Genomic DNA, 19,712 nt, shown 5'->3' on the forward strand with positions numbered 1-19,712 from the left:
CGCAACGACTCAGACACACGTAATTACCTACAGACGAAGCCTCACGAAGTTGCCGAATCGGAAACAAGCTGTTTCCACACCATTGCGCAAATGAACAAAAAAAAGTGCTCACCCAGGAATTAAAAGACCCAGTCTACATCGTGAGCATTGTGTTTGCAGTGCCAATCTGCTGCACGCTCTGCACAGGTTAATCGTGGTTCCAAAGGTTTGTCCAAAAGTATCTACATCACTTCACAAACACTGGAATCTGGTGTTTCTCACACTCCTCGTGCAACCAAAGGCAAGTTGCGCTGGTTACCGCGGTAACGTGACACAGCACAGCAGTGCGTGAGACGTGTGTAAGATTATTGGAAAAGCCCAGGGCCACGTGAAATTACTGTTTTTAAAAAAGGAGTTGGTTAACCCAAGAAGTAGCACCAAGCTAAATCAAGCCACATTTAAGAACAACTTTCTGGCTAGACTGATGTATTGGCACTCCAGACACCACAGGGCCTTTCCAAGCGCTCTGTTCCCCCACCCGTCAGCGCGTGACAGCAGGAGCTCCCAGGCTCAAAGTTCTCTACAAAACCTCCTGCTAGTTTTAAAAGTTGCTAAACGAGATCGATTTTAACAAAGAGAAGCACTTAACAATATGTTGAAAAAACGTTATAAACACAAGTTGCTAAACGAGATCGATTTTAACAAAGAGAAGCACTTAACAATATGGTGAAACAAGTCAGGTCCCGGGCCGGCCAGCCAATCACAGCGCGGCCCGGGGAATGACGTCACGGGGGTGTCCCGGGCCGGCAGCCAATAACAGCGCGGCCCAGGACAAAGGGGCGGGACTTAAAAAAGACCGAGAAACGCCCCCGAATCGCGTTTTCCGGGGAAAGCGTGATTGACAGCCTCTGTCTCCCAATGGCTAGCCTCCATTTATGGAGCTAGCCAATGGGAGACAGAGGCGGAACCAAAGCCCCATATGTAGGATCATGAGATTTCGCCGTGGGCGGAGCAACTGCTATGCAGTTGCAACGCCCAGGGCGAAACCTAAAAACTAATCTTTAGAGAAAAGGCCACTTTCTTCCGCAGCCAACTAGACCAGGTGAAAAATAGACCCAGAGAACGCTTCAACATTATCAAAAGTCGCACAACCCCACAAGAAATAAAAGCTACCAAAGATCGAAGCGAAGAAATCGCCAGCTTCTTCACAGATGAAGTCATAAAAATTGAGCTATCCAAACCTCAAATACTCCCTCCCTCGCATCCTGCCCCCCTTTATCAGCCCCTGAACAAACAAATCAAAATCATACCACGGACAACCAGGACCGCTTCCAACTGAAAAATTACCCTAATTGGTTGAACTTTAAACCCATGTAGGAAATCGAAGTGTTCAATATAACCGGAAGCTTAAAGAATACTTCATACACTATGGACCACCTCCCATCCACAATAGTAAAAAAACGCAACCACGTCATTGCCCCTTTCTGGACGAAAATCATCCACTTCTCTCTCAGATCAGGTTGTGTCCCAGACTCCCTTCAGCTAGGACAAAATCATCACACCTATGCTCAAAAAACCAGGGGCCGACCCCCAACGAGCTCAACAACCTAAGACCTATCTCCAACCTTCCGTTCCTAGCTAAAACATTGGAGAAGTGCGTTCAACAACTCAACAAACATATTGATGACTTCAACCCCCTTGCCAGCTTTCAATCTGGTTTCAGAAAAGATTGTAGCACTGAAACAGCGATGCTCAATATTTCAGATGATATCCACAGAGCCTTAGATGAAGGAGAGGCTTGTCTCCTCATCCTTATTGACTGATTAGCGGCATTTGACACAATAAACCATCCAGCTCTACTCGAGACTCTGAAGAGGCGCTCTGGCATTAATGGCACAGTACTAAAATGGTTCACTTCCTTCCTTTTGCACAATTTGCACAGATTCAAATCAACTCCTGCCACTGGCATTACCCTGGACAAGAACTTGTCAATGAAGGACCACATCAAGAACTCTGCAAAAAGTGCTCTCTACTCTCTTAAACACCTCAAGAAAATTAAACCTTTCATTCCTCAAGATGATCAAGACAATTGTACAATCACTTGTCCTTTCTAAACTGGACTATGGAAACGCCATCCTAACAGGGTCCCCAAAAGCTCACCTAGCCCCACTAAGGACATTCCTTAACATGGCAGCCCAACTCATAACTGGTGTAAAAAGATTTGAACACATCTCACCAGCCCTCAACACACTCAACTGGCTTCTCATGGAAGGTAGATGTACTTACAAACTGGCCTGCATCACACACAAGGCCCTTCACACCCAATCCCCAAACTACCTAAACAGCAAACTAGTAAAAGCAGGAAAATCCAGAACTATGAGAAGCACAAACTTACTTCTTCTCATCCCTCCGAAACTGAAAAAGAAAACGACCTAGTGCCGGTCCTTCTCTGGCAACGTACCCAGGATGTGGAACACTCTCCCGAATGACCTCAGATGCAATCCCTTCTCCTGCTTCAAAAAGGACCTAAAACTCCTTCTCCTAAACCAATACTTTCCCGACCAAGTCAACCATCCTAGACTTCAATAACATACTAGACTCCCCCTTCACGTTGACCTTCAAGGATGGAGGTTATCTGACTGTGTCAACCCCCACGTCCTTCTCCCCTCACTGGATAAATAAGTATTGTGTCTTTGCTGATATATTTATGCATCCCCATATCCAAGGAGTTATATAATCATTCTTTTCCTTGGGGAAGTAAAGCGCTCTGATATCTACGGGTCTAGCTAGCGCTATATAAAACTTTATAATAAATAAATAGCAGAGATGCGTTCAAGCATAAGCAGGGCTAAATAAAAACATTTTTGTAAGCCCAAATGAGATGGATACCATCAGCAAAAAAGAAGTTTGAACGGCACTCTATACGCTTTACAGGCAAGACTAGATAGGGAGTCTAAGAAAACAACTGTAGCTGCTTTTATGTCAATTTAGAATACTTATTACCAGCTGGGCAGGTACCTCACAAAATTTATAGGACGTTGGGAGAGGGGACTCCTTTTCCACTTAAGAGCGGCAGAGGGGGCAAACCACATTACATTTTTTATTCTTTTGTAAGTTTTATTTAAAGTATGCTAAATGGCTCTTAATACTTAGATTGTATAAATAATTCACCTGTCCACCTTGAAGTTGCACACAGGTCTATCCTTCATTTGGAAGATGACAAATTGGTTTTCCACAAAGGCGCTCTTTTGAAAATCGATGTGCATGTTCGCAATACGATGTGCACTTTATGAACCATGTTTTAACATTTTTCTTTATATTTGATATTATGATGCAATAATGTATTTTATATGCCGAAATGTGATTTGTTCTTTTATGGATATGTTTTTATCCGAATAAAGTAAATTGATTTAAAAGCAGAGGCAATTCCAAAGAAGGTACAGAATAACAGTGTTTAAATTGTTGTGTCTATTCTCTGGTGTAACCCCTCCATTCTTTAACCATATCATTAATTGGATCTTTAATCCATGGGAACAGTCAGTAAACATTGGTGGTTTTAAAATCAAGAGACCCCACTCTGCCATTTTAAATTGGAACAACGTTCCAAGGGATACTATAATTCAGTCTAGTGTGGTGAGTTGATAGGCGATAAATCCATCACTGCTCTTTTACTACCAATACATAATCTGGATTACGTGCACCACTCTCAAGGCATTCAGTGATCACCCACATCAGCTTATTTGTGGTGTGAACTGTGAACGGGAAATGTTCTGTCATATTGGTGGGGCTTCTATTGCATTGGGTGTTGCTTCTGTGCTCACGGATTTGAGTATTTGTTTTTCTATTGGTCATACCAATGTACCTTAACCCACATGGCAAGTTATAATATAAATTAGAATTGCATTTTGTGTTTTCAAATAGTCCACATAGTTTCCAGGCCCATATCCAGGGTCTTTTTCTTGTGATGGTTAGGTGGCAGATACAATTCCCACAGGGATAGTGCCTTACAATGACTGCCCCAGCAGTTTAGGACATTGGTTCTAGTGTTCCTGTATTTTTTTAGGTCTAGTAGATACCAACATATCCTTCCGACTTCTTGCATGCTCATAAGAAAACAGTAATTTCCCATTACGTGAACCCGTGTAAAGGTTTGCCAATATTAGTTTATGATTTTTTTTACCTGGAAACTACATTAACATGGTAACACTGTTTAAAGGAATCTCTGCTATATTGTGTGTCTCCTATGTTCTGAGAGGGCTTCTCTGTTCTGTTTTCTGATTCTTGTATATGTTTTTTAATGATGGTCAATGGATAATCACTAGTGCGTAATTTGTCTGAAAGGATCTTGGCTTGTTGTTTAAAATCTACTACCTTGCTGCAATTCCTTCTGGGCCTGAGAGGGATTGGCCATAGTGCCGATTTTCTTTGAGAGAGTGCAAAACTGTCAAACTTAAGGAATATTTACCTATCCGTAGGTTTTCAATACATTTTTGTGTAGTATGCCCTCTTTTGCGAATATAGTTACGCCAAGGAATGTCAATGATTTGTTGTCTACCGTGTGCATAAACTAAGTTCATATCGCAATTATTCAACCAAGGGGAAAAAAGCCAAGAGGGACAAAAGATTTCCTGTCCAGATGACCAGTTTATCATCTATGTACTTTTTCCATAACACAATGTTCTTAAGAAAAGGGTTGTTGGAATGCAAAATGATTATGCTTTTACAGTTATGGACATATAACCCAGACACACTTGGTGCAAAAGTACTCCCCATTGAAGTTCCATATGTCTGTTAAAAGAGGGTACCTTCATACTTAAAAACATTTTTTGTTCGTACTAGACAAGCACATTCTAGTACGAACAATATACATAACGCCAATACCCATTCACTCTGTTCTAGGGATTCTTGTACGACCTTAAGGGGTGTTGGGTGGTAGACTTGTATATCAGCTCTGTCTCTAAGCTCATTAGTAAATTTTGGTCAGGATCAAATGGTATCGCCTTCAATATGTTGAGGAGATCTTTGGCATCTATCAAATGCATGGATGTCTTTTGTACACAAGGTTTAATGAAAAAGTTGCAGAAGCGGGATAAAGGTTCTAGCAGTGAACCAATCCAGAGACTATCGTGGAGAGGAGTCCTCTTCTTAAGTATTTTTGGAAGAGTGTAGAAACATGGTGTAACAGGATTACTTGTATACAGGAATTCTGCCACCCTTTTCAATATGATCTTATCACTTTCAGCTCCCTCCATCTTTTATTTCACCTCCAACTTCATTTGTGGTGTAGGGTCATTTCCAAGGATCCCATATTTATTCCAATCTTGGAAACCTAGCCTACAATCATTATCGTAGTCGATGGTGCACTGTAAAAATAGGCCTCCCCTTTATCCGCTTGTTTAATGACCATATCAGTATTGAAGGCTTTTGTCTCCTCTCTAGTCATGTAGTGCAATACCTATGTGTTTTTTACTTCCAAGGTCTCTACCTCATTGAAAACAACCTGTTCAAATGTCTAGACCTCGACTGAAACAGCCGTACCTGGGGGACAAAGATGGATTTGTTCTTTAGACTGGTATCTCCTGTTTTTCTGTGTCATCTATTTTTGTTTTCTCTAAATAGGAACTTGGTTTCAGTTTCCTGTAAAATTAATCTAATACACAATGAAGATGGAATTTATCAAGTCAGCCATTGGAACAAATCCCTGTCCCTTGTTAAATACCTGTAGTTGTGTGTCTGTCAAATCCATATTGGTCAAATTAGTCATTAAGTTGCATTCCTGCTGATCCCCGTTTGTGCTTCCCTGGTATGCTCCTTGTGTGTACCCCTATTTGACTGTCTTTCCATTGGATTTGGTTATCTATTTTTTTCTTTCCACTGGCTCTCCCTCCCCTGTCTAAAAAAGGAAATCTCTGAATGGGGTGGAGGGTAGCATGATGTTGAGCCATGGTGGAATGGATTGCCCCATCCATAAAAAGGCGGTGGTGAGAAAATATGGTGGACTGGATTTTGATAGGGATTTAAACTCTGCCTTTGAGGTGTCCAGGGTTTGTTTCTGCCTCTCCGCCTACCCTTATTTTCCTCTCCACTATCTGAATCTGATGATCTGCCACCATTTGAATTTGGCAATTGTCCACTAGCTGGGGCTACATAATCTGGTGCTGAGTAGATTTATGTTTTCACAAAGGAGAAATGTTTTAGATCTTTTTGAATTTTTTGTGTTAAAAAAAATCTCTGTATTCCTTCATTTCCTTATTTTCATAAAACCTCTTCGTATGTTGTGAAATCTGGATCTGTATCAGCATTGCTTCTGATAGGCGTTTTGTTGTTTTTAATTATTAATATGAGCCCGTCTCTTGTACAATGCCATGCTATTAGTGTCCAATCCTTCCTAAGAAAGCATCTTTCAGAAAGATTCTGGGAGCATTTGTTACAAGTAGTCCTCTGTGGGCGGAGTTAGGTCTTAAGTACTGGGTTATTTTGACCCCATGGAGTATTGTGCTGATTCGGTTACGTTTTTGTTCAGTAAGCATTTCCCAATTCTTTGTTTGAGCATTTAATGTAGGTCAATTGGCCTGGTTTTTGTGAGTTTGGTTACATAACCTGCATGTGCTACACCGCTAATGATAAATACTAAGGTCACGGGTGTGTTGTAATTTCCCCCTTTGAATCACACAGTAGCAGACTGCATGAACTGTGTGCGGTTATTTCCGTGCACTAGTGTTTGAGAAGAACAATATAAAATGGTTCTTTTGATCTCAAAGAAAGCAATTTCACCTTTTTTTTGGCATATATCAACATGGCTGAAACGTTTAGACCAAGATGTGAGAGACCATTAAAGTTTCCCGTTCACATCTACAGTTTTTTTTTCCTTACCCAAGGTTTCCATAGTTAAATATTCCTTTTTGGTAGGGTATTCTTAAAGTAATTTTAGTAACCTTGATCCCTGGTAAAACAACCTGCTCCGCTGTAAGACAAATGCAGTAGCACACCCAGATGCACTAGGTGTCTCGGGTGGGAACCGTATGATGAGGCATTCTACTAACAGATATTAGTGGGTGAGGGCTTTTCTGAAAACTAATTAGAAGTCACTGATGTACTTATTAAGGGTTATTTAGGACAATGGGCTCTCGCTTGTTGTTTAGTTAATAAAGATAGGGAAGTAGAGGAAGCCCCTACTCTTTACACTTTCCTTGTGATAGTAATGGTGGCTTGGAATACTCAAGAGAGTGGAGCCTTGAAATGTCCAGATTGGGATAAAGGAAAGGTCTGATAGAGGAGCAAGCCACATGGGTAGTTGCAATTTACTTATAGCCTAATTTCTGTTGAGCAAGAGTGACGTGACTAATGTAAGTGGTATGCCCACTCAGCATCAGTACAGGTATTGCTATGTTTGCAGTCTTATTGGACTAAGGATCCAGATGAAGCTCTTGTTGAACAATCCTATTGGATACCAAAGTCCGAGCAACCTACCAACATGTATCTTCCAAAATATTGGATTGTTTGATTTCCTTTCTATTTCAATGTTCTCTTTCCAGTCACTCTACACTGAATCAAGCTCAGTTTTTTTCTGAAAGACAAAGCACAAAGAGAGAAAAAATTACACTGATTGACAGTCGTCTCAGATTATTAGATTCAAAATGCTCTGGCCTATGGATATTCCTTGAACTCTAGGCTGACGTCACTACTCTTAGATCTTAACTTCATTCCCCGACAATAGGCTGGGGCCTGACTCTCTCCATCAGTCATGAAATTGGTCCTGACTCCCTGATCAGTCCCTTAACTGGTTGATAAACTTAAAATTGATGGTACTGCTGATTGTTTCAAATTCTGTTTTTAGCGTGGCGGCTATCTGGAGTCCTTTATTCCATTCTCCGTAGTATTTTCAATTCACCTACAACCTATGAGACCTCATTTCTTGTGGGATGGTTTTCACACATCTGTAGACAGTGCCCTGCTGATTGCTGGTCGTTCGGATATTGCATTTATGAATGACTACTTACTTTGTGTTTACATTGCACATACAAAGTTTTGAATACTTGACTGCCCTAGCTCTCTCTCTGTCATACAAGCTTCCCGTTTAATTCCTGTGTTTTTTTTACAATAGCCTTTGCCACCAAATAGGCCAATTGCCTAGAGATTGCACTGCCCCCACCAACCCTCTTTCTCCTGTTCTGATCTGCCTTGAAGAGCACAATAGCATGGTTGCCTTTGGCAACTTTACCCCTAGTCTGATTTAGAGATTAAGTCATCTTCCCCCTAGTCTGATTTAGAGATTAAGTCATCTTCCATAAACCCAGCCATGAGAAACATGTATTTACTCTGTCTGGCCTTGATTGTGCCAATCAGTTATTTTCCATCTCACTCCTTGAACCTACGAGTATCTGTTTTCTTAAGATCCTGTAAACGCAGCTACTTGGCTTATCGCCAATAGTGACAATGAGAATTATATCCAACTAAGCCTCAAAGCTCTCCATTGGTGACCAGTTGAAGAAATATGCTGATTTAAAATTCTACTTCTTGGCCACAAAGCACCACATATCTCCAAATACGTTTTAGATCTCATCCGGCCGACCTCACTGCATGACCACTCTATTCTTCCAACTGTAAGTCTTTAGATCCTCTAACCTTCAAGTCTGTAGTCATGGAAGATAAAGGGTTCTCAATTGATTGGGCTTATATTTGGCACTCTTCCTCAAAGTTTGATTCACTAAAGTTCTCCTCACATTTCATAAAAATCTGAAGACATTACTCTTCTAGAAACTTTCAGTTAACTATAATATTTCACCCGTCTTTACAAACTTTCAGTTAACTATAATGTTTCACCCGTCTTTACACTGTTACTTGTTCTATTCACCCACCTTGATCAGGTGCTTTGCAGTTTTAGTGATATGTCATGCCTTTCATAAACTCCTAAAATAGAACTACACTCTGGTATGAGAGAGAATAATTATTGTGGGGCTATCTGGATGGCACTGGCTACACAATATTTAGACCTATACATTTGTCGTTGTCTATTTGCACATTAACAGCAAAATGAGCCAGATGCTTATTTTTATGTATTTTGTAAAACATTTTTTTACGTGGAACAACAAATGAGATTGGATCCCTGTTTGCCCAGTGTGTTAATGTAAGCAGTGTCAGCAAAATGTGAAATAACCGTGGTGAGTCATTGGGTGCAAGTTAATCTGTACCTATTATCATTTACTCTCGCAGGTACAAAACAGAGTATTTCAGTTTTAGAAGTGCCACAATCAAGCAACAGACTCTTCAAAGATATAGCAAGACTTCTTTAAGGCATGCTGTGGTCATAAAAGCAACCATGTGTCAGCATATGCATGGTGGTTTATCGTCTGGTTTGGGTGCTTATTGGAATAACCATGCACTCCAAACCCTGGTTATTGTCTTTTTGCCAGCTTTTGCGGCGACATGATCTGTTTACCGTATCCTCCGCTCTTGCCGACTTGAGAAGGTAAGACATACGTACATTGTGCTGGGTTCATGAAGCTACCTACAATTCATTGCTATTACTCTTTTAGCAAGCAACAGTGCCAAATATATGATGACCAGAACTTCCAATAAAAATAATTTTGGGTTTACTTAAATTCTGTGTGTTCATCTATTTGGCTACTTGATTAGGTACTTATTTCCAAAACATATAGGATTGGAGGACATGCCCACACCTGTGGCAGTTCTGAGAAGCCCCGAAATATGTTTTACGCAGCCCTCCTGATGTTAGGTAGGTGCAATATATAGAATTGAATTGGTTTGAGTCTCTCTTTTCTGGATGCCTTGACTACACCTATTTGGGCTACTAAAAGTTACCTGATCAGTTAGTTCCTCACCTAGATCGTTGTCCCACTTCTCCTTGTGTTCCTCTGCGTCACAGACCCACTGCGTCACAGACGGTGGTTGTGTGTTTGAGGAATCTTGTATGTATCGGGTATCCAGCCCATCAGTATTTAGCTCTATGTAGTAAGAGGGTAAGAGAAGTCCAGCTTTTGGTCTCCAAACAAAATTCTGGAATAAGCCTAATGTACATACTTTTTTGTAATGGGTTTTCTTTTTTTTCAAAATTCAACAAAGTGTAGCTCACGTAAATCACACAGTACTTTTATGGGTTAGCCTATAGACATTAGGTTGTCAAGCGAACCAAAGAACCATTAAACAAGTGGGAGTGACATAGTGCTGCATAACTTTACATATGCCTTAAATAACACATAAGCAAGTTGAGTGAGAGATATGTATTACATTGTAATGATTATTGAATCAGAGACAAAAGGTTTAAGTACAAGTACATTCTTATGCTAATGTTGAGGATAAAGGGGAAAAAGACCATCCAATGGTTTTGGTTTGTTGTCCGAATTTTTTGGGTTGATCTGGAGTAGGTTAGTGTCCCAACCAGTCAGCTCCACTGGTTTTCTCTAGTAGAAACGAGATATACTGATTGTAGCATCCTCTGCCTGTGGCCACTTGAAAAGTTCTGGCCTCCATTTATGTTTCAGGTGCTTGAGATGACTTACAGGTAATTGCTATAGCCTTGTTTGTATCAGCAGCGCTAAATCTAGAAATTGAGTTGAAATGTTATTGCGCTCTGGACAATGGCATAAAACCCAGAAGGTAGGCCTTAGCATCTAATAATTGCTGTTTACTCGTCCAGGTTGAAAGTCAGTCTGTAATTTTAACACAGTAATCCTCAATAGCTGTACATGACCAAACCATATATGTAAATGTGGCATCTCGGCCTGCACATCTGGGACACATATTAGGAACTACAGAGAGTATTTTATGCATTGTGGCTTGGGACAAGTACGTGCAATGAAGGTAATTAAATCGTAGAAACTTCATGCAGTCATTTCTTGAGCCTTTCCCACATATTTAAGCGTGGTTACCAATTCCATATCTGCGAGGGTTAAACCCAAATCGCTTCTTCAGCAAACTCTAAGTACAGACAATTCCACCGAGTGAGCAGCTCGGAGAAACAAAGATGAGTTACCATGTGACGGTCACGGTCCCTGGTCTGAAGTTTCTGTAGTGTGTGATCATTCTCGGGATCCTCCTTGGAAGGACCCCAGATGGATCTAATGATGTGTTTTAGCGCAGCATTTGAGTTTGGCGGGGGGGGGTGGTGCTGTACCCCGCCACAATTCACGGACAGTCTTGAAAAGACTGGAATTATATGGTTGGTCTATGTGGCTGTCTGGTGACTCCTTGGCGTTGCAAATAGTAGGGGCAACAAGGTTGATCTAGTGTCGCACAGACCAGGAGCTCTAAATCAGACCTCCCATTTTAGCAAACTTAATCCACGTAATGATCTTTGAATCCTATCTTCCCTAGAGCGTATAAGAGGTACTCCCATGTAATATAGTCAAAGGCTTTCTCCATGCCAATGGAGACTATTGACCATTCGGTGACTGTCTCAAGTGCATTATTGAGGAAGTGGAAAAGCCTTCAAATGTGTGAAAAGGTGTCCTTGGTGAAAACCCGTTTTGGTAAAGTTGTACTTGCTTAGGCAAAACCACCTACAGTCTTGATGCCAAGATTTCCTCCGGGATTTTTTAATCCAAGTTGCGCATTGGTAAAAGTATGGCAAGATGTGCTGTCCAATTAGGTTTCTATTAGGCTTTGAAAGTACAACATTTTCATTTTTTTTATTAGTGGTCTGCTTTATTCAGATGTGAGTCATCGAACTGTTGGTGCGCCTAGCAGGATGTTGGAACACTCTCTTTGCTGGTCTGTTAGTGTGAATTTTTCGAAAGATAGGTAAAACCTTTTAACCTGTCCTTTTTTGAGAACATTACATATGCAAGTGGACGTTCGAAATGTCCTGCTTCTGGCTTCAGTTATTGTTGGTGAGCCACTGTCCAGAAAGACTGTGCTAGCGAGAATAACTGGAACTGAGAGAATATGTTTCTGAATCTCATACTGCACTCTGCATTTGATCAAACCGCTTTAGATTGAGGTAGGACTAGGTGAGGCATCTCAACCAAAGAGCCTACAATCAGCGTGGTTCCTCGTTTAAAAATAAATAAATAATAGATTGTCTAAGGATGCACTGAGTTACAAGAACTGGGCGTTCTAAAATAAGTGACAATTTACTGAGAGAAGCTGTCACCCATTTAAGGAGAGCTCTCTAACTTTACTGAATGAGATGTGTGATAGTTTGAAGAACATGTAACTAATAGGAGTCGGGCGGCTCAATTTCTATACACCACTTATAAATAATCCAAGTCACCAGAAATGTTTAAAGATCACACGACTAAGAAGAGGGGTGAGGTTGGACGGAAAACTCTGGGTTTTTTCTCGCCAATCGATCTTGTCTCTTTCCAAAATCTCAGAGTGCTTCGAGATAGATTGAAGAGATTTCTATAAATACCTCCAAGTAAGGGATTTTCTAAACAAGAAAGATAGCTGACCAATAGGATTCTCCAGAAATGACATAATTGAGAAATTGGTAGATAACTGAGGCCTGTCTGTATGGGTAAATTACTATTTTTTTTAACTCATTGATGGAAGACGACATTAAGAAAAGGTCCCTAAAATGGAAAGAGGAAATTGGGGTATGTTGTGTTTTATGAATACAGAACATAATCTAACATTGTATTACTGAGCAGGGGCCGCGTAATCAGGAGTGGGCCACCTGCAAACGGCATAGGGAGTGCCGCTGCGGTGAAAGGATCCTTGTTCTCCAGTGGTTTACAGTGAGTCAGAGCGCAAACGCAAGCACCCACGCTGGGAGGAAATGGTGTTGGAGGTTGGGGTCCCCGACAGCGCCCAGACATGCAACAAGGCACCAAAGCGAACTGCCTGACTTTAAAATGGCGGCCAACGAGGCGTCTGTGACAAGGGGAGGACTGTCCATCGGAGGGATGGGACACTCAATGGTTCTAAAGAAAAAAGTGGGAGAGAAAAGGTAGCATGACCTCCCGATACAAAGCTGGGTCCCAAAGCCTGGCATCCTCCCTCGGTTTCCTTTGGGCACTGGACGATCCAATGGTGGAGTTCTGCCTGTCTGGAATGAGAGTTCCCCTCCTAGCGGTGTCACATCTCCTCATTAGGTCAAGCCTATCCCATTTTGCAGGAATGGATAGGGGAGAATTTTAGTGTTGCATCAGGAAAGCTAAACCAGCCGGCGGATTTCCACAACTGCATGTGATCGTGAACGCGCATCCGCCTGCTGGTTTAGCTTTCCTGATGCAACTCTAACCTCTGTCAGCACGAGCTTGTCATTTGCTCCCCAGCCGCCCAGCACCAGCTTGTCATTTGCTCCCCAGCCGCCCAGCACCAGCTTGTCATTTGCTCCCCAGCCACCTTGCATTGCCTCACTTCTCCTCCCCCCTAATTAAAATCCCTGCTTTCACTTTCACAGCCTCGAGCTTCACTTCAAAGGGATCCGCGCGGCTCGCCCCCACTCCCCTCCCCGCCCTCCCGCATTTAAATACTTCTTTTAAATGCATGCGCTTGTTTCTGTTTGCATCTTTTATGTAACACACGTAATCCTAAGTCCTTATATGTACTGAAACTGGTTCTTATGTAAAGCGCTCTGACACCTTCGGGTAAAGTTTGCGCTGTATAAAATCACATTAAATAAATAAAAAATAACTTCTTGGGGTATAACTTCCAGCGAGGTCATGGGCTAGGATGTCACACGCTGTAATGTCCTGACCTGAACCATGATGTCCCTTGCATACTGTAACTTGGTAAGTCTCTCGTTTTTTTTTTATAAAGACTTGTGCCCTGGCTAAACTAATGTTTCAATACTTGCATTATTTAAAGTAGGAAGTGTTGAAGTGTTGCCAGTAGACAGAGCATTCTACTCTCGCCCACTCCCAAAAATACACAACGTGCCCACCAAAGGCTTCATCCACCCTTAACTACTCCCTGCTAGCTCTGCTGTTTGTCTCCACTAGCCGGTCATGCTTTAAAACTACGCTAAAAGGCAGGCAGATACTCGTCGATCTGGTCGCACTCACAACAAACACCCACCTGCAGCACACAACTGAACAACAACTCAAACCACAACTGAGCGATCACTTCCGGAGTTCGAATAATGTTTTTCCGGGGCAGCAATAGTAGTAGTCTTCTGGAGAAGGTGGATCTTTTTTCCGGGTTGTGATTGGTTTTCTTACCCAATCGCAGGATTTAAAGGGAAAACACGTAAATTATTATGACATTGTTTTACCGATTGCGTCGTTGCTTTATTTTTACATATGCCGTCGAAATTGGCTAAAAGCTGAAATAAAGTTTTGCGATGGGAAGTATGTCCCATTTACGGGGAATTCCTGAGCGTGTCTGGAGAATTTGGATGCAAACACATCATTTGGTTTGATTGGTCGCTGCTTGGCTGTGATCGTCGTCTTTGACGCCGTGTTCTGATTGGCTGGATGTCATGACGTGTTGGGAGGCGGGAAATGTTGAAGTGTTGCTGACAGTGGCGCAGCTTTTCGCAGCAGGTAATACTTATACGTTTCCTTATCTCTCTTGCAGTATACTTCCATATGAACACCGTTGATGTGGTTCTTGACAGTTGTACTCCCTCTGGTGCCAGATCCCCTTTTATAAAGACTGTGTTGTGCTGACATCTGTGCAGTTAATTTTGTCCCATTGCGAAGCCCAAAAGCGTTTTTAATAATGTAACAACGGGAACACTTTCATACGCGTTTTCTATAGAGCTTTTTTCTAATAAATATAAAACGCTACTGTTTTGGCTTCTTCTGGGAGAACTGCTTATTTAGCCTTTTAGGGTAACCAGAGAAGCATGGCTCATGGTCTAAAGTTGTATAGGAGAAGCTCTTGTGAGCCCCTAGATACAGCTTCGTACCTTTTATGGGGTACTTGTATAAAGCTCCTATACTGGATCCTCTTAAATTTCCAGTATAAAACTCCCAAAGCAAAATGTACGGCATTAGGAACTGGAGAGAGCCTGGCCACATGAAATCTTTGTTAGAACCTTCAGTTTTGTGTACTTGCCACATTCCGTTACCAAAAAAAGTAGGATTTGTGAGGTTTTGAGCATGCAACTTTGCAAAATGATGTCTTCACAGGTTAGTACCTAGGTCAGACCACAAGAAAAGACTGGCCCCAGATACAGTAACTCAATAAAATATCTACTTGTCAATGTGGCAGGGTGCATTGCAAATCTACTTGTCCTGTAACAAAATCCACTTGTCTCTTTGGTGCCATGTAGTGCAGCGACAAATTATGGCAGCAATCTCATTATAGAAGAGCACTGATATAGCCTCTCTGGTTATGCCAGGGATCATACCATAGTAGTGTTTGAATACTTGCAATTCCTTTATGATGCCACATTCATTAGATCTACATACGGAGGCTGAACGTAGCGGTAAGCAACAGTTCAAGGGTTAGAATGCCTTTTGAGTATGTTTTAAGGGTTTTCAACAACTCTTCTCTAATTTTTTAGGTCTCGAGTATTCTATTCCGCAAGGAATAAATAGACAAGAGTATTGTGGGCCAAATAAGCTTTGAAACCATCGCGGATTTCGTCGAGTGTATGTGCTCATGCACGCGCTTTTTATCATTTGCTCCCGAGCCACCTGCCTCCCACTTCAAAGGGATCCGCTCCCCCGCCCACTGCTTCACACTTCACGGCCGCCAGGCCGTGGCTCGCATTTCCTCCTCCCCCCTCCCCACAGCAGAGCTGAACAAATGTATTACAGCGATTAGTCATATCGACATACTTGTAAGATTTGTGTAGTTTGAAATAATTCTCTACATCGAGTTCGGGACACAAAAGCTCTATTCAACAAATTATATCTGCTGCTTCTCTGTAAGTAAAGGTACTTGTAGAGCTGGAAAGGATCGCACAGGGGAGCAGGAGGCTTAAAGGTTTATCGTAAGGAAGCAGATCGCTTCAATCCCACTGCATGTCCCACACTCAACGAGTTTCAAACTATTGGGCTCCCTTACTGATTTACTTGCAAACTTCAAGAAAAGAAGCCCTCATTCCGTATTTAATAACATGACTTTACACAACTTTTCACGGCCTCCAGGACGTGTCTCGCATTTCTCCTCCCCCCTAATTATTCACCCCTGCTGTTGTAACGAGCTGCAGACCCCTTATCAGCAGCAGCCGGGCAGTGATTTGTTTCAGCTATAAATGGCGACAACTGTGTAAACAGAGTTAACCAAGCACCGTCTGGGCGGGGTGAACTCGGGTTCCATTCTGCAGCGCTGTCGAGGTTGTCAGAATTGCAGAGAGAGGCATTCTCAGTATAATAGCGTCCACAAGCAAACAGGACATAGCAGGCGACATTTGCACACGCGGACACAAACCGCACAAACTCATTTCAGTACATTTATTATTTAGGGCTGTACTTCAAACCCCGTCTCCCCCATCCCATCTCCTCACACTTTTGCAAAAGGCAACAACCGTTATTAAAAGTTGGTTAGCAAGGGAAACGTAACTTAAGAATAAACAAGTGTGTTATATGGACATACACCTAATCTGCTCCTGTTCAGGAAGAGCCTTAAGACCTGGCTTTTTAACCTTTAGTAGGTCTTTCTTTCCCCTGTTTGTTTCTGGTTTTATGGTGTTATGTTTTTTTACACTGAGCTGCCTAAGTAAAGCGCTGGGACACTCCTATCGAGTAGCCGTGCGCTATAGAAATACAATTTAACATAACATAACATACATGTCATTTTTTTACGTCAATTTTACGCAGTAGGCTTTGAAACAACATTAATGAAATGTATCTGCCAATTCAGACGGATTGATTTAAGGAAGCCAGGGTCCCGTGGTTTAGTGGGCTTATGCATCAGATCCATGGGTGTGTGTTTAGTGCCAGGGTCACAGGCTCTAGTCCCATTAGGTCTATTCATCCTCTCAGGGTCCACATCATTGTGTCGGATAGCAATAAAATGCTATAGGTGTCACATTTGCGAAAGTTAAAACTATTGGCATTGTAAATGACAAAGCTATTAATTTCGCTATTTTCAAAACCAACACATAAATAAAAAAATTGTCATTTACAATACCAATAGTTCAAACTTTCCTAATGCGAGACCTATTGCATTGCAAATGCTTGTTTATGTGATAGCAGTGGAGGTATCTCTGAGAATCCCCTCCTGACTTAACGATCTGGCCTGGGGACTTTGTTCAAAGCCGAAATACTCTTTGCAGAGCCCCCTCAGGACTGTGCCTGACCTCAAGATGACGTCTGGATTTTGTTCGGACTGCAGTTTCTCATCTTTCCAACTCCCCTGCTTTATTATATGACATTCTCAGATTGCTCCTGATCATTATCCCGCCCGCAGAGTCCGAACATTATGACCGATGCCCAGTGGAGCTGCCTTGTTCAGCTATAGAAGAGATCGGCCCTGGTTCATCCAATCGGCCATCACCTACCCAGCAGGACATTGGGCACAGTTTCTCCCGGTCTCCCTGTTTTCTCCCCTTCCCCTGACAAAAGTTCCGTAACTCTGCTTTTTATCCTATGTTTGATTTTGCTCTTGGAACAAATGTAACTTGTAACTCTGATCCTCATGTAAAGCGCTCTGATACCTCCGGGTCTAGCCAGCACTATATAAAACTAGTAAAATAAAAAATAGATAAAAGAACACTTGCTGTCATTTTGGGGGCTGCACAAATATTACTCAAGGTCCAGGCAAGATGTTGCAACTACTATGGAATCTCTTTGGCAGTTTCTACGCAAAGACAAGGATCACAGCTGAAATACGAGCAAAAACGAGTTCACAATAAAAAAATAAAAAAACAACATACCCAATGCCCTTACAGTAAGTACCTGTGATTTGGAAACGGTATAGATATAACAAATTGGACAAGGTGAATGGTTGGTTGGTTATGCTTATGTTTCATAATTGTTTACACCGTACCATTCATCAGTTGCCCTTTTCTTTCCGATTTTTTTTTTTTTTGCAGATTCATATAGCGGGAATTGGAGAGCTGAACATGAGCACCGGTTACGTTACACAAGAACACGTTCATTTTAGGTAAGCAGGGGTAGATTAAATGATGTTTCAAGATTCACGGGACGCTGAGCCCCAGCCCAAAAGCTGTCGGCTCTGGCCGTTAGGCCACATCCTCTCTCTTTCATCCCTCGCGACTTACATAGAACGTTGCAGCATTCTACTTTGATAGTTGTACCTGGTGGTCTGGATGAACTCTCTTCACACATCTGTGTAAGAGTTCAGACAAGAATTTATAGTCTTTTTTTAAAAAAAAAAAGCTGCACAGAGAGGAAAGCTAGAAAAATAAAACAAACGCGAATCATTCTATAAACTGAAGGGAACTGAACCACAGCATGCCTGAGTGAGCAACATGCTATTTTACTGTTGAAATGAGGAATTGTAACAGGAAATGCGCTCTTTTCGCCGAAGGAACCGCCACCCTCACCATATTCCCCTTTTTGCGGATCAGCTGCCTTTTACATTCCCCCCCCCCTCATACCCCTACCCTACCCTACCCAAGCGACTCTTAAAAAGCACTCCCTATACCCCTGGATCAATCCCCCTCTCACCTAATGTGCTCTCCTTCCGAAGCCGGTGACCACGAGCGAGAAAAGAATCGTAAACGGAGGGACACGACTCACGACGCGCATGCGCCCTGCTTCCTACATAAAATGGCAGCAGAAACCACCTCGCGGCATGTCGGTAGTTGAAGTCCATTAGCAGAAAGGAAACACGTGAGTGGGCTGAGATGGAGCAGCAAGTGGACTATAAAACCCAGCTGTAATCTACACGCGTTTGTCTGTCGTTTACGACAACTCACAGACACCTCTGGGAGAAGTAGTGTGTGCTGAGTATGAGATGCATATGGTTTAAGAAAATTGCGTGAGACTTTGCGGTTCGGGTGGCATCTGAGTTGCTGAGAATTCTTGATGGTTGTCAATCATAGTACGAGCACAGCTGGTGGTGTTGAATGTGTTATTTGTAAAGGAACATATTTGAAAAATATCAAACGCATGTATAATGTGTTGAAGATAAGTTTGACTTAAAAACCGAGAGCCACCAACATAGAAGTAGGACTGGTGACCCACGACTAGCATGTGACTACAATGACAACAACCACGGACACAGAAAGTCTAACTGCCACATTCCACCGCCCTCAAAGGCAGATTAGGTAGGAGTATAGGGTGACCAGATTTTCAAAACAACAAGCATTTGCAATGCAATAGGTGTCGCATTTCCGCTAGTTTGAGCTATTGGCATTGTAAATGACAATGCCTTTTTTCCGTTTTGTAAAACATAAATAAAAAAGGCATTGTTATTTATAATGCCAATAGCTCAAACTGGCGTAAATGCGAGACCTATAACAATTGTTTGTTCCATTGTGTTGTAAAGTAGTAATATTCGAACCAGTTCATAAGAATGAGTTATTTATTAGGTTATTAGGACAACACACCATAAGCAGGTGTGCACAGCAAGGGAAACGATAAAACTGAATAACTGTAAGATGCAACTGTCATGTAAACTGTCACAGTAGAACACCGAGCTGTCAATATTCCAGCTGGTGACATCACCGTCGCGCGCAGGGGAAGGGAGGCGGGCGGTGAAGGGGGGGGAGCAGAGGGAGAAGGTACAAGAGAACATAACACATCTCCTTCCTTTAACACCTTCGAGTCTCATGACGACATGAGCCACGGTGCTTGTGTGCTCACGACGAGCTCGTCATGACCGTTAGAACGCTCGCATGCTGAGCAAATTCCCCTGCTGTGCGAGCGTTTTAAAGAAACGGGTGTGGTCATGACGAGCTCAGC

The 19,712-nt window shown here is 42.2% G+C and overlaps 1 protein-coding gene across 1 annotated transcript in view; it reads right to left on the reverse strand.

Moving 5' to 3' along the window:
* The window catches only part of EIF3C (eukaryotic translation initiation factor 3 subunit C), a 683,261-nt gene extending 664,615 nt beyond the window's left edge, over nt 1–18,646 (reverse strand). Inside the window, exon 1 of the mRNA XM_078652326.1 lies at nt 18,474–18,646. The gene's annotated coding sequence lies outside the window, so the exon portion shown is untranslated. The remainder of the gene's footprint in view (nt 1–18,473) is intronic.
* Between the last annotated feature and the right edge of the window lie 1,066 nt (nt 18,647–19,712).

The sequence above is a fragment of the Lissotriton helveticus genome, chromosome 7, assembly GCF_964261635.1.
Source record: "Lissotriton helveticus chromosome 7, aLisHel1.1, whole genome shotgun sequence".
NCBI lineage: Eukaryota > Metazoa > Chordata > Amphibia > Caudata > Salamandridae > Lissotriton > Lissotriton helveticus.